Source organism: Globicephala melas, chromosome 9, assembly GCF_963455315.2.
Source record: "Globicephala melas chromosome 9, mGloMel1.2, whole genome shotgun sequence".
Taxonomy (NCBI): domain Eukaryota; kingdom Metazoa; phylum Chordata; class Mammalia; order Artiodactyla; family Delphinidae; genus Globicephala; species Globicephala melas.
The window spans coordinates 2650014-2663038 of NC_083322.1; the positions used below are offsets into that span (position 1 = coordinate 2650014).

General features: G+C 54.9%; 1 long non-coding RNA gene across 1 annotated transcript; it reads right to left on the minus strand.

The window, feature by feature from the left end:
* Nucleotides 1-2940: 2940 nt before the first annotated feature.
* Nucleotides 2941-12032, minus strand: LOC132597825 (uncharacterized). Its single transcript, XR_009565185.1, has 3 exons — nucleotides 10721-12032; nucleotides 10355-10575; nucleotides 2941-5578 (listed from the first exon to the last, which is right to left on the minus strand). It is a non-coding gene; the product is annotated as an uncharacterized lncRNA (long non-coding RNA).
* Between the last annotated feature and the right edge of the window lie 993 nt (nucleotides 12033-13025).

The following is a 13025-nucleotide window of genomic DNA, read 5'->3' on the forward strand; positions in this document are numbered from 1 at the left end:
GCGAGCAGGGGCTACTCTTCGTTGCAGTGTGCGGGCTTCTCATTGCGGTGGCTTCTCTTGTTGTGGAGCACGGGCTCTAGGCGCGTGGGCTCAGTAGTTGTGGCTCGCGGGCTCTAGAGCACAAGCTTAGTAGTTGTGGTGCACGGGCTTATTTGCTCCACGGCATGTGGGATCTTCCTGGACCAGGGCTCGAACCCGTGTCCCCTGCATTGGCAGGCAGGTTCCTAACCGCTGCGCAACCAGGGAAGCCCTAGTTATTAGTGTTTAACATAGGCCATGTTCACCCTAAAATTCAGAACAGCTTGAAAATCCTAGTGAGTATCAGGAGTTTACCGCACACCTTCCAGGGCAGGGCGGGGGGAGCCAGCGTGCAGGCCTCAAACAGCCCCTCGGGGTCCAGGTGACTCTGCCTGGTGCCCAAGGTCAGACGCGACACTGTCAGCCCCCAGACCCACTGCCCAGAGGAGGAAGGAGCTAAGCACAGAGAATTCACAGAAACCCGGTCCCCGCAGGCCGTGGGGCCGGCAGCAGAGCTGACCATCCCAGGGAGGACGTGCAAGTCCACGGGGCTTTCCAAGCTGCCGGGGCCTGGTCAGGCCTCCCGGGTGGGCCAGGAAACAGAGGCCCTGTCGAGACCCCTTCTTCCAGCTGTCACCTCCTCCAGGGTCGGCCTCACTGCATGCCCTTCCCAAGGTGGCTGCTTGTGGAACAAAAGCCCACCCATGGCACCTCTCACAGGCCACACAGCCCCGGGACCCTCCACGGGGTACCCGGGCTTGGTCAGGCTGTCTCAGCAATGCCCCTCCCTCTCACCCCATTCCCTAGGCTGGACCCTAATAAGTGTCCGGCACTGCCAACTCCATCTCGGCATCAAAGCCAGGGGCCAGGACTCAGGCCATAAAGAAGAGGTCAGATTGCAAAGGGCAAATACTGGGGGAGATGGCGGGGTGAGGCGCGGGGCAGTGAGTGCAAAGACAGACGGGAAACGCCCGGGGTGGGAGCTGGGCAGGCAGGCTCGCGGGGGGAAGCGGGGGGCGCGGTGGGGTCAGTACCCGGGGGCCCTGGGCAGACTGAGGGGCTGATTTCTCAGCTGAACAATGAAAAGCAGGGAGAGGGTGGGTTGGGGGTTGAGTTTCCAGAAGCAGTGGGAGCAGTTTTAGTTCTTGGTCCCCGGGCAGCACTCAGCTGGGTGCCCGTCCACCTCTCGAGAGGACTTTGTGACTTTGAGAAACGTGATGAGACCGTTTTTCGCCCGGCTGACGGATGGTCACCAGCTAAGGAGAGCCAGTCTGCACTCGCTGATGGGAAGGCATTAATGTTTGTTAGACGCCAGAACAGGATAGCAGTTATGTGGCTGAGAAACCTTTGTCTGTTAGAAACGCATACGGACGTATTTGGGTAAGATGGCTCGGTGTCTGGAATTTGTGCTAAATATATTCCACAATACGGCAGGGGGGGTGGACGGAACACAACTAGGAAGGAGTGGGTGGTCGTTTAAGCTGGGGGGATGAGCACGTTTTGGTTCACTGTTGTATTCTCTGGACTTTGCTGTGTGTTTGAGGTTTTCCTTAATGAGAGTTTAAAAAAGAAACAAAGAACCTCATGCATGTCTGGCGACAATGTGGGGGCCGGGTTCTCTCATACAGTCTAAGGCACGTGACTCAAGGCTTGGGGCAAGTGATCTGGCAATTTTAACAACATGAGTAAAAACACATGTACCTGTGGAGGCAGAATCTCACTGCAGGTCGCTTATCCTATGGAAACAGGTGTCCCACCTGAGGACACGCACACAAGGAGGTGGACGGGGCTGCAGGCATATGGCCCATCCAAGGGCAGACGGGGTGGATGCGGTTGAACTGGCGGGAGTCGTGGTCTGAGGTTTGGCAGATGGTGAACTGCTGTGGGCTGAATTGTCCCCCCAGTCCAGACATTGGTCCCCACAAGCCAGCACCTCAGAATGTGACTGTATTTGGAAGGAGGGCCTTTAAAGACAGAATTAAGTTACAATGAGGTCTTCAGGATGGACCCAGATCCACTACGAAGGGTGTCTTTATACCAAGAGATCAGGACACAGACACACACAGAGGGACAACCATGTGAGGACACGGGGAGAAGACGGCGTCTACATGCCAAGGAAAGAGGCCTCAGAAGGAACCAGCCCTGCTGACACCTTGATCTGGGACTTTTAGTCTCCAGGACTGGGAGAAAACACACATCTGTTGTTTAAGCCACCCAGGACTCTGTCATGGCAGCCCTAGCAAACGGATACACTAACGCCATTTTTATAAAAATAAATAACAGCAAAAGTCCCCCCTACACGTGGACAGCGTATGGCAGTCTACAAACCGGGCTCCTAACGCCAGTTCCTGGGAGGCTGGGGCTTAAGGGAGAGTGTCAGCTTGTCTTTGCGTTTTGTGCAGTTCCTCATACCGACCATGCATTACCTTTGCTGTTGAAAAAGCAAATAACAATAGTATTGTCTGAGAATCAAAAAAAAGAAAAATTTGAGAGAGAGAGCCATAGAGGAAAAAGATTCTGGACCATGTATCGGGGCCACCAGGTTCAAGTGAAATTGTAAATTTCCAGAAATTCTGCATAAAACTGCCTTTAGGGCTTCCCTGGTGGCGCAGTGGTTGAGAGTCTGCCTGCTAGTGCAGGGGACAGGGGTTCGAGCCCTGGTCCGGGAGGATCCCACATGCTGCGGACCAACTAGGCCTGTGAGCCACAACTACTGAGCCTGCGCGTCTGGAGCCTGTGCTCCGCAGCAAGAGAGGCCGCGATAGTGAGAGGCCCGCGCACCCGCTTGCCACAACTGGAGAAAGTCCTCGCACAGAAACGAAGACCCAACACAGCAAAAATAAATTAATTAATTAATAAAACTCCTACCCCCAACATCTAAAAGAAAAAGAACTGCCTTTAAGAAAAACCAGTTTAGTTGGGTATGGAAAGTAGAAATTTGGAGAAAAAGGTCAAATGTTCCACTTCTTCTGCTGATGCTTCTTTCAGACAGAATGAATCTATGTCCGTCACGCTAAGATGGTGACACTGTTACTTATAAGGTGGTCATAAAATTACCACCTTTTGTCTTTCAGTAAAGAAGGACACTTCCTGGCAGATCCTCGGAGAATCTCAAGGTCTCGGACTTGAGAGGAATGCAATTCTAGCCTCAAACCTCTTGGCCTTGACGCAGCGTGGAAGTCTCGTTTCCTCTCCCTCTGGAATGAATCCGGCCACATGTGCCCGGCCTGTCCAGAGGCAGTCCCCAGGCAGAGGGGGGCCGGCCCACATGCACCATCCTTTTGCGACGCCTACCCTTCCTTCCCTCTTTATTCACACACTGTCATAGGACACTCTGACTTTTCATTACAAAATAATCATTTTAGGACAATTAAAGACCCAGACGTAATGTAGAACCGACACATGATAAACACTGAAATCAACACTGTATCGTTCAAAATGTTTCCATGTCTTCAGAAGCGCAAGCATTTCAGGTGAGGGGGAAGATGCTATATTTTCATTTATTTCTAAGCGTTCATATCTAGTTTTGGACTCAGCCTCACCTTGATTGGTTGGTTATCCTCCAGAACTAATTAGGCAGTTAAGTTGTTCCCGGGTTTTTTATTTCCAAGTCAGGCATAGATCAACCTGTGGCTGCTGTGAAATGGAATCGCCAAGAGAACGCTGGTCACTGTTATCCGTCATCATCACGGGAGCCGAGCTCCGGGCTGGACTTGTGTGTCTTGTTCACTGGCGTGTTCACCGGGCCTGGGACACAGGAGGACCCCAGGGACGCTTGTCGTGTGAACGACAGAATGAAGAATGAACAACAAACACGTTTGCAACACTGAGTTCTTTACAGAGTGCGTAATGCCTGTGCCTGCGAGGGGAGACTCGCCCCAGCACCTAGCTCAGTGCTGGCATAAGGCAGGCGCTCAGCTAATATCTGCTGAATGAACAAACTTCCTAAATCAAAGCCACGATCCCTGATCTCAGCTGACGGTAACCCTGGGGGCAGCCCCGGCACCTGAAGAAGGTACAGAGGTTCCAGGTGTCCAGGCCATACCTGGGGCTTCTTTCTCACAGCCTTGCCTGGAGGTGAGGCTGCTTCGGGAGGGGGGTCAGCTCCGGAGCACCCACGCCCTCACCCTCCGTGACTGCTCCTGGGGACTGCCCTCCACCCAAAGCCCTGTCTCACCTTCTCCGACTTGACTCTAACGCCCTCCCCTGGGGGTTTCCCGCGCCTCCGGATTAGCGGCACGGGGTGTGCACCCCGTCAGGGCCTTCCATCCCCCGGCAGGCATCTACTCCCTGAGCACTGTCCCCTGAGCTTCTCCAGCACGGGGCCGGTGTTGAGCCAGCCCGGCACGTTCCAGCCCGGGGTGGGGCCCCCTCTTCTGAACCATGCCTCTCTGCAGTCCGGGGAGGGGGGTACCTTCCAGGTGTGACCCAGTGACATGGGGACACAGCTCTGCACGCAGCTCCCCGAGGAGACACCCACCCTGCCACGTGCCCTGGTCTCCCGAGGCCACATGATGGGTGCTTCTAAGTGTCCAAGGAGGGGAGGGATTGGGGCTTCCAGGCTGTGAGCGCCCGAGAGGCATCAGTGCTTCCAGTGGCCTCTGCTCGATGCCCCGCCCCGTCCCAGAAAGTGCTCGTACCCATGCCGTTCACAACACTCACAGCTTCTCAAACCTTGTCCAGCCCAGCGTGTCTGGTTCTCACCCCTCCTGTGACACAGGCAGGCACTGTCACCCTACCCGGCAGGTGAGGAGGGTCCCGAGGGACAAGCGGCTTGCTCAGGTCCCGTCTAGGCCCCCAGTCCCTGCAAGTGCAGAGCCTTGCCCGGCTGCAGATGGAGAGAGATGTGACCTAGGAGGAAGGTCGCAGGGATGCCATGCTGCTGGCTTTGAAGACGGAGGAAAGGCCACAAGCCGTGGAGCGTGGGGCCCTAAAGCTGGAAAAGGCAGGACACGGCTTCTCCCAGGAGCCCCAGCAGGAACCAGCCCGGCCCGCACCGGACCAGCCCAGGGAGACTCGTGTTGACCTTGACCTGCCGAACCGTAAGATGAAAAATGTGTGTTGCTTCAAAAGCCGCTACGTTTGCGGTAATTTGTTACAGCGGAAACAGGAGCTAATATAATATGGGACGGCGCAGAAAGCCCGGAACTGTTTCCTCTGCGCCTTCCCCCAGGTCACCAAGGTCTGGAGAAGGAGGGGCTGCGCTACTGTTCATGATAATTACAAAGAGAGGAAGTGGACCAGGTGAGAAATTCCATCTCTCCCCAGGCAATGCAAACTCGAGTATTTACTAGCCCTCCTCCGGAACTCGGGGCACAGGCGGGTGGGTTACCCATTCGAGTCTCTCCAGGCCCCGGTTCCAGGCGTGAGTTCAAGGGGAGATGCTATCGGAGCAATTTCCTCTGCACGTGCACTTCTGGTGACTCCTCGGGCAGGTGATGCGGCAAGGGAGGGTCAGTGCTCTGGGACTTCCGGCCATTCTCTCTGGGCCCCTGGAACTGGAACCGCCATCCGGAGTTCACAGGGCTGTAAGGAGGCCCCAGTGTGGCCCCGGGGAGTTCTGCAGGGCGGGTGGAGTAGAGTTTGCATGTCAGAGCCCTGCCCATCTCCAAGGGCGCCCTTGTGCAGTCAGGGCTGATCGGATGCAGGTGAGGGGGATCTGAAAGTGCAGCGAAATCAAACGTGCCTCATCCAGGCCGAGATTTAGAGAGATCTGGGGTCCTGGAGACCAGCAGAGCAGAGCAAATCTCAGCGGCTGGTATCTCCGAAAGACCAGCTCCCAAGAGCACCAGGCTTATGGGATTCGACTGGGAGACAGGAAATCCTCATTACAGGGGTCCGGCCGCAAGACAAGGACTCACCCACACGCACGTGCGCACACACTTACACACACAGACGCACTGTGACCCAAGTTCCCACACACCCCCAAACCATCTAGAACTGCTGAGCGGCCAGGACCTTCTCTCGGGAGCTGTGACCCAAAGGCTATGAGTGGCAGAGTCAGCCTGGGTTTCTTTCTTGATCTTTTCAAGTCAGGCACCTGCACTGTTAGGACTCTGATTTCCCACCGGCTCCTGGGGCCCTGGGTCAGGTGTGAGCCCACCCATGGCCGGCAGAGTCCGGGGTGAGGCTGGCGGGGAGGAAGGACTGGACGCAATAACCCACGCAAACCCAGGTGCACAACTGCAGGGACTTTGTACGTGCGCCTGTTCAGACACAGGCAAGGGCAAGGCGTGGTCGCCCCCAGCAGGGCACACGCCCCTCGGCCTTCGAGGTCCTGATGACCTGATGCACCCAGACCACTTGGGGCTGAGCTGTCCTCAAATGCAGCCGGAAGCAGCCTGCCAGGGGTTTGAGGGTAGGGAAACGGGGAAGTCGTTCCCTCATTCCAAATAGTTGCCTGTCCTGGCGCCGCAGTGCCTGGAGTTTCACCACGAGAGGCTCATTCCTTGGGACGGGCTTTCCTTTACTCCAGGAGGTTTCGCTGACCAAGAGCATCTCCACTAAGGGTTTAACAGCTTTGGGACCCTGAGTAGAGCTGGGCCTAGGGTGGGAGAAGGTGGGTGGGCTGAGAGGAGAGGTGGGGAGCTGAAAGCCAACCAGCCCAGCTCCAGACCAACCCACCTCCACCCTCATGGTGCCGACCCCAAGCCCTCCGCCGCAAGCCGGGCGGGATCTCTGCTCAACAGCAATGCACAGACATTGTGGTAACAATTTCCTATATAGGTATTTACGGTTAGAAACGTTTTAAAAATGAAGAATTCTTTCTGTAGCAAAGAACACTTAAAATGATAGATTCTGGACCCAGACCGCTTGGATTTTAATCCACCTCTGCCACTTATTAGCTGTGTGACCTTGAGTGAGTATCTGCACCTCTCTGTGCCTCACTTTCCTTGTCTTTCAAATGGGGATAGTACCTGCCTCTTAGGTTTATTTTGAGGATTAAGTAAAATGAGTTAATATTTGTAAAACATTTAGCACAGTGCCTGGCACATGGTAAATACTACGTACAAATTTGTTAAATAAGATAAAATAAATGCCAATATTGTAACATACTCAACTTGATGCGTTCCCCTCTGATGTCTGTTTTCTAGTCATGCAGTGAGAGGCAGCAGGAATCCCAGCCTGGAGCTCAGTGCCTGCTGAGGATGTGAGGGCACTGAACAAAGCTTGGGAATGGAAAGACGACAGAGAGGGACACATCAGTGGGTATGTGCCCTGACAGCCCCTGTGAACACCCACAAAAAGGCACAAATGACCCCTAGCAGGACGCAGGCTCTCGGGGTGCTAAGGGACACACACACACACACACACACACACACACACTCACACACCTCCGACCTAGCTCTCCCTGACTTCAATCCTGGGTTTGCCCTGATGGGCGGCACCCAGCCCAGCTCGCAGCCCCACTGTCCCTAGCTCCCAGGGTGGGCGGGGAAACAGCCACCGTTCTGGTCCTGGCCCTTCCCTGGGTGAGCTCTGCACCTGTTTTCTCAACTGCCCAGTGAAGAAAATAACAGCTGCTTTCTCGGGAATGTTCTGGGGAAGCCCCAGAGGAGCACGGGCCCTGGCAGGTGACGCTGGTGCAGCGTCTCAGCGTTGCTGCTGGGCGCCCCCGGGGACGAACGGTGCAGGGGTGACGCCCCTCCCCGTCTGTCACACCAGCCATCCTGCAGGGCCTGGAGACCTCGCTGAGACATCAGGTCCCCCCACTGACCCCTCCCTCTGCCCCTCCCTCCCTGCCACCCCTGCCGTGGGTCCTGCGCCGGGATCTTGGGAACTGTATGAAGTTATGTGCTTGAGGAGCTGACAGCAGCCTCCGGGCTCAACTTTTGATCCGCCTGTATGCTGACATCTTCAAAACAGAACGGGCTTCTGCCTCTCCTGTTCCCTTAGTTGGTGGTGGCAGCTCTCCTGCAGGGGTTGGGCAGTGGCGTAAATGCCAGGGGGTAAGCGCTTGAGGAGCCAGGACGGGCGCTGTCTGTCACATCGGGGCGCTCCCCTAGCAGGGAGGCTCGGGGGACCTCCAAAGGTGGAGACCGGGCCCCCCTCGCCTCTCAGCTGCTCCCTCCCTGAGTCTCCCCTTCCTCCAGACCCCCACCCGCCCCTTCCTGGGTGCCAGTGACTCAGCCTCAGGACCGTGGTGCCTGTTGGGCGTAAGTGATGGTCAGGGGCTCCTTAGAGACCCAAGTGGCTGGAGAGGGCCATGCCCTTCATTCAGGGGTTTCCCCTGCGTCCTTGATAGTACAAAGGAGGGCAAGGATAGCTGTCCGCAGTCTGCTGGTCTTCTGAATGAGGAGGAAAGACTCACGGGGACAGAAGTCGAGATCCAGGTGAGGATCTCAGGGCTGCTTCCTCCTGAGGCCTCTCTCCTTGCTGTGTAGACGCCGTCTTCTCCCCGTGTCCTCACACAGCCGTCCCTCTATGTGTGTCTGTGTCCTGACCTCCTCTTCTTATGAGGACACCGGTCACATTGGATCAGGGCCAACCCTAATGACCTCAGTTTATCTTAACCACCTCCTTAAAGGCTCATCTCCAAATACAGTCACATCCTAAGGTCCTGGGAGCTAGGGTTCAACACAGGAATTGGGCGGGCGGGGCGGGCACAACTCAGCCTCTACACATCCCTCTATAAAGCTGATTAGGCCACGCCCACGGCAGCAGGCAGGAGGGACACAGGGATGACCAACGCGTGGTCTTTCGCTCTGAGGGACTTACGATCTATTAGGCAATTACGCACACCCATAGCACAACCAGGAAGCCCCGGGAAGGTAAAAACAATGCTGTCCTTGGCTGTACCCAGAGAGAAGGCAGCGGTGTATTGGATTCTGTGGCTGGGGAGCAGGAAGTCTTCTCGAAAGAAGGTTCTGGACCTTGAAGGGGGCAAGTTTGCGCAGGTAGGAGCAGGGATGCTGTGATCCCAGGGAACTGCTTGTGTGAAGGTGCAAGGTTTGAATACCTTCTGGTATCCGGGGAGCTGAGGGCCAGGAGAGCCGGGGAGGGCGGGGTGTTTGTCCAAGGCGGGTCTTAGAGGGCTCTGCGTGCCAGGTCAGAACAGTATCCTTTAGGCCACGGGGGCCCAAGCAGAGAAGCTCACGATTTAGCCTCTTGCCATGTTGGGACCTTGGTAGCAGATCTGGGTTAGAGAACGTGACCAGCGGTCAACTGTCCCTCGAGGACACTGGCCGGGCCGGGCTGCAGGCTGCCGTCCCTGCCTCATGGATGAGCCCAGCGGAGGCTGCCAGTGCTTGAGCCCAGTGCCCGGTACCGGGGTGGAAGTGGTACAGGACCCAGGCTGGGATAACCATACCATCATTATCAGTTTTTCAGACGTTTTGTTTTTGAGGAAGAAAAGAAGGGAGAATCAAGCGAGGTTGTTTGGGCTCGAGTCTGCCTGCAACGGGGAAGAGCCGAAGGCGTCTAGGCAGGAGGTTACATCATGAAGTTTGCGGGGGAATCACTTTGCCAGGGCTGTAGGCTAGATACGGGAGTCGGGGGGAGGGTAACGGAGGCAGAGAAACCTGGCCACAGATTCGATTTTTTCTCTTCAATTCAGCTGCATCCCATCTCTTCAAAGAATTTTCCTCTTTGGTTTCAATACTGTGTTAAAACCCAAGTTGAATAATCTTCCCCACCCAAAGCTATCATTTTCAGCCAGGAGGGACTGGGGTCCTGGGGCGAGACTGCAGAGCTGAGCTGGCCCCGCCTCTGCACCCCGTCTTGGGGTGCGTTAATCTGGTTCCCAGAATGGGGCCGACTTTTTCAGAGACGGCCCGTCCCTCCCCCTGTAGCTATGGGGAGAGCGAGGCCTGGTTTAGACTTCTGTCGTCAGGCAAAGAATTTCTGAATGCGGGAGGCTACTCCAGGCTGGATTAAAAAGCCACTTTCATGCCAGCTGGGTTTCTGACAGAAGGGCCACAGGCTGGCACCTGGCAGCGTTACCAGGCTGGCAAAGTCGGGAAACTTTGATTTCTTGCAGCTTTGCTCAGCGGAAGCCTTCAGCATTTCACTGACTCTCCCATGTGACTTGCATTTTTGAAAGGGGCTGGTGTGGAAGTCCTGTTAGATCCCGGCTCCCGGGATGAGGAACTAATGGCGCGATTTAAAGTTCCAGGGGCAGCTGAAGCGAGCATCGCCCACTCCTCCTAAAAGCCTCAGCTCAAGTCCAATCAAGTCACGCTCCTTTGCCATGATTCAGTGAATTGTGTTTATGCTGATTCTTGCGCACATAGCAGACTCGAGGGAGGTGGGAGGTGGGCCCGGGGTCGAATCTTGAGTCCGCGAGGTGCGGACTGTGTGACCGTGAACAAACAAATCACTCCGCTGCGAGACTCACCTGGAAAATGGGACGAGCTCAGCCTCCCTGGCGTCTGTGACGTGAACTTGTGGGGACATCAGGTGCAGCGGCAATTGTGACGGATGAGTCGACCGGTGAATGGACCTCGCTTATGAAATGAATCTAAACAGGAAACGCACTGGGACTTGCCTGGCGGTCCAGTGGTTAGGACTCTGCGCTTCCACTGCAGGGGGGTGCAGGTTCGATCCCTGGTCGGGGAACTAAGATTCCGCACGCCGTGCAGCGTGGTCAAAAAAACCAAAAACCAAAACCAAACAAACAAACAAAACCAGGAAATGCATCAGTTAACGGGAAGTCCTCGAGGTGGGGGGAGCCCAGCCCTCACTCCCTTCAGCGCTGCTTCACCTGCAAACCAAGGCTTGCTTCCAAGATGATGACCTCGTGCTCTACACTCTGGGGCCGAGTCTGCTAACTGTCCCCCAGCAACCAGTCTCCCCTTCTTCCTTTTAGCAACAGAACCTCACCAAGGAGTGTCAGCTGGACAACTGACCAGACAGAGACGGAAGCCAGGTGGCCGGGGAGGGGATCTGGCCCGTTGGACAAGCAGACGCTGTCACCTCCGGGACATGTCCTCACAAAGGCAGCCCCTTGTCCTGGACTTTCCTCTCCCCCTCCCCCTACCCGGAGCCAGAACAAGTGCCACGCGGGTGCGGGTGACACCCCAGGACACAGCACGCAGAACAACTGGGCAGACAAGGGGCCTGGACCCTTCGAGACCTGTGGGGTACAGCTGCGCCTCCCGTGGACCCCCTGCCCCATGTGGGCTGCAGGGGGGGAGGGAGGTGGGCCCGCACCCGCTGCCCAGCCCTGGACCAGCACACATCCTCGGGAAGTCCCAGCGCTCCTGCACTCACCTGCTCCCTGAATGCACGGTGACCCGATGCTTCCTACCTTCCAGGCACTTTGCAAATGTGAACCCTTCCCCCCTCACAGCAGCCGTTTGAGGTCAGTGCTATCGTGACCTCTACACATGAGGCAGCTGAGGCACATGTGGGTGACACAACTCTCGAAGGACGCAGCAGGCACGTGGCAGAATCAGACTGGAGCCCGGGCCGCGTGGCTCCCAGCCACTAGGCTAGTCTTCACGAAGCTTCTAGGAGATCCAGGTACTGTGTGAGGCTCAGAATTCAAAGATGAGGTCCTGCAGCTCTGGCCCCCCAGGTTGCCCCAGCAAGCCAGTGAGGCCAGTGTGAGAGGCAGCAGTGAGTGTGGCCCGGGGGGAGGCTAGGGAACCCCCGAGGGAGAAGAAGGGGCTTGCCAGCCTTTGGAGGTGCTGGGGGCCCCTTCAGAATTCCCACCTTAGGGTGTGTCTCGGCCGTCACTCTGTCCCACCTGAGACTTTTCTGGTGGCCCCCTGGGCTCCACTGCATGAAAGGGAAATTGGCAGATATCAGCTGGAAGTTAAAGTTGAGCCTTCTTCAACCTAAATGTCCATCGACAGAAGAATGGATAAAGAAAATGTGGTACATACATACAATGGAATATTACTCAGCCATAAAAAAGAATGAAATAAGGCCATTTGCAGCAACATGGATGGACCTAGACGTGATTATATGAAATGAAGTAAGTCAGACAAAGAGAAATACTGTATGATATCACTTATATGTGGAATCAAAAAAATGACGCAAGTGAATGTACTCACAAAACAGAATTAGACTCACAGACGCAGAAAACAAACTTATGGTTACCAAAGGGGAAGTGGGGGAGGGATAAACTAGGAGGTTGGGACTGACATATACACACTACTATATATAAAATAGATAATCAACAAGGACCTACAGTATAGCACAGGGAACTCTACTCAATACTCTGTAATAACCTACATGGGAAAAGAATGTGAAAAAAGGATAGACATATGTGTATGTGTAACTAAATCACTTTGCTGGCTGAACACCGGAAACTAACACAACATTGTAAATCAGCTATACTCCAATATAAAATAAAAATAAATTAAACAATAGAATAAATATACAGAGGTATAAAAAAATTGAGGCTTCTTCCTGGTGTACAGAGAACTGAATAGAGAGTTGTGGGGAGAAAGACCTCTGCAACGTGGAGAAAGCATGTGTTTATCTCTTCTTGGAAAACCCTAGAGCCTTCAGAGCCACCTGCAAGGAACTAAAGGGCTCAAGGATGCTGGGGTCTGCGGGGTTGGGGGGCACGGGAGGAACAGGTGGCATTCGGCAGCAGTGGTAGAAACGTTTGGGTTAAAAATCCTTGGGGTCCTGGGAAGCACGGTTACCATCTGATGACGCGGCAGCCCGCGAGAGTGGCTGGGACTCAGGACAGAGCAGCCCAGAGGCAGGGCCACAGTGAGCCGAGCCCTACAGGGTAGATCTGGAGTCCTAAGATGCTGTCCTGGCCGGGCCCAGCAGCGGCGGGGTCTTTCACTCTGGAAGGTCTCCGCTGGAGTTCTCACACTTTGCAATTCTGTCTCCTCAGGCTTGTGTGAGTATGAGGGCTGATCCCCTGCTGTTCTCTCCTCACCACCCAGCACCTTTGTTTTGTTTTTGTCTTGTTTTTGTTTATTTATTTATATTTAATTTTTATTTTATATTGGAGTCTAGTTGATCAACAGTGTTGTGTTAGTTTCAGGTGTACAGCAAAGTGATGCTGTTATACGTATACATGTACCTATTCTTTTTCAAAT